The sequence below is a fragment of the Pinus tabuliformis genome, chromosome 4_1, assembly GCF_031772625.1.
Source record: "Pinus tabuliformis cultivar Carrire ecotype Pingquan chromosome 4_1, CPIR1, whole genome shotgun sequence".
Taxonomy (NCBI): Eukaryota; Viridiplantae; Streptophyta; class Pinopsida; order Pinales; family Pinaceae; genus Pinus; species Pinus tabuliformis.
The window spans coordinates 404,702,377-404,704,443 of NC_142303.1; the positions used below are offsets into that span (position 1 = coordinate 404,702,377).

Below are 2,067 nucleotides of genomic sequence, written 5' to 3' on the forward strand. Positions count from 1 at the left end.
CTTGATACCTGAAAGAGTACCAAGAGTAAAGATGTGGATGGTGCTTTAAACATGTATTTCAAGCAGATTCGTTAAGCAAATTTTCTACTTCAGGTATGAGCACATGGGTATTATCTGCAGTATAAGAATAATTTCTTGCATTCAAAATATTATAAATAAAGAAGACAGTGTAAGCCTCTCTTGTTTAACATAATTGTTTTTCCTTCTTTATACCATTTCTCTAACCATTCATGAATTCATTTTTAGTGTATCAAGAGGTTTGTGATTTGTACATGGAGATGTCATTATGGACATGTACAACTCTGACATGGAAAGGGTAATATTCTTAGGTAAGAGTAGCAAATATACTCTCTACCATAATGATTTTGTTGTAGGAATAAATTGTTACATTCCTTGCAATTCAAATAGGGAGAGGCATTCATTCTATTGATCTATCGCTAAATGGGTTTGTGCTGACAGTCTTTCTTTTGTTTTGTATTTTCAGAGTCTAGATGGGTACACTGTTACATTGTCTGCTTCTTAGTGAATGATTCCTTTCTCTGTCAATCATGATGTGTTGATATTCTATATTTGAATGCACAGTTACATATATGGAACTCAAAAGTCAATGCTCTATATTTTTGGATTCAAATATTTTCACCAGTGTTTATGATATTGTGACAAAATTTGTCCAATGTTAGATGTGCGTGTCATAAAAATGGGGAGGATGGAAACCTATGAGAGTGAGGTCTATTTATAGAAGTCAGAGATGGCTATGATATCCATGCTTAGTGTAGCTTCCACTTTGTCTCTTATTGTAGCAAAAGATCTACGCTGTGACTCTCTCGAATCACTGGTGTTGTATCGTAGAGCCTTTAATATTGGTCTCGGGTACCTATTTGTTTTGCGAGAAAGGGGTTAGATTTAGGGTCTTGCTCCACAGGAGGAAGATTGGCAGTACATCAATTGTGAGCATGGCTGAAGCAGTGGAAGTCTGTGTTAAGGCTGCCGCAGGTGCACCTGACAAGCTTGGGGACTGTAAACAATTTTTCCTATCATGTTCCCTTGTTTTAGCATAACTATTCAATCTTGCATTTCCTGTTTTCTTCAGTTTTTATTTCATCTTTATTTGTCAAACAATTTATTGTGGTGTATTGATGCATTTCGGGCATTTTAATGTATGAAGTAAAGCTTAATGTATTGAACACATCTTTGCACAGGTTCCTTGGGGACTGTAAGTAATTTTCCTATCATTTTCCCCTTTTTTAGCATAATGATTCAATGTTGCATTTCTTGGCTTTTATTTCATCTTTATTTGTCAAAAAATTTACCGTCTATCAATGCATTTCAAGCATTTTAATGTATGAAGTAAAGCTTAATGTATTGACCACATCTTTGAGCAGGTCCCTTCAGCGAGAGGGTTTTGCTTACTCTTGAGGAAAAACAGGTCCCATGCAACATGAAGTTCATTGATACTAGTAACAAACCTGACTGGTAAATTTCTGGTTCCGAGGCCCATATATTATTTTTCATTTTCATTGTAGGCCATTTCTTTATGGCTATGGTTAAAACCAATTACGAGTGTGAGACTGTGCCTATGTTTATGTGGGAAATTAGGTGGAGCTAAGTTGAAGATGTTGGTGCATAGGTTTTTACATATGAACCCTCAAGGAAAATCTCCTATCATCAAGATTGATTATAAGTGGATTCCAGACTCTGATGTTATAACCTAGATATTGGAGGAAAAGTACCCGAAACCACCTTTGGCAACCCCACCTAAGAAGGAAACTGTGTATGTATTTTCAACTCTTTTGAATGTTACATTTTTCCATAACCTATAAGTTAATGCTAGAATTATGGATCTATTGCTTCAGAAGTGAAAATGACGTCACAAACCAATTAGAAAACAACCCAAAAAAACTATGTACTATTTTTTGCTCCATAAAACAACCGAAAAATCTACATCCATACATCAAAATAGGATTCTAGATTCCATAGATGTAGATAGAGTATTATTGTGCGTAATATCACTACAACGTGATCAATATAACAACCAAGAAATGAAGCAAGTTCGCTCTGATGATTTTG

At 35.2% G+C, this 2,067-nt stretch overlaps 1 pseudogene; it reads left to right on the forward strand.

The window, feature by feature from the left end:
* Positions 1 to 748: 748 nt before the first annotated feature.
* Positions 749 to 1,820, forward strand: LOC149176042 (glutathione S-transferase DHAR3, chloroplastic pseudogene; annotated as a pseudogene).
* The last annotated feature ends 247 nt before the right edge of the window (positions 1,821 to 2,067 follow it).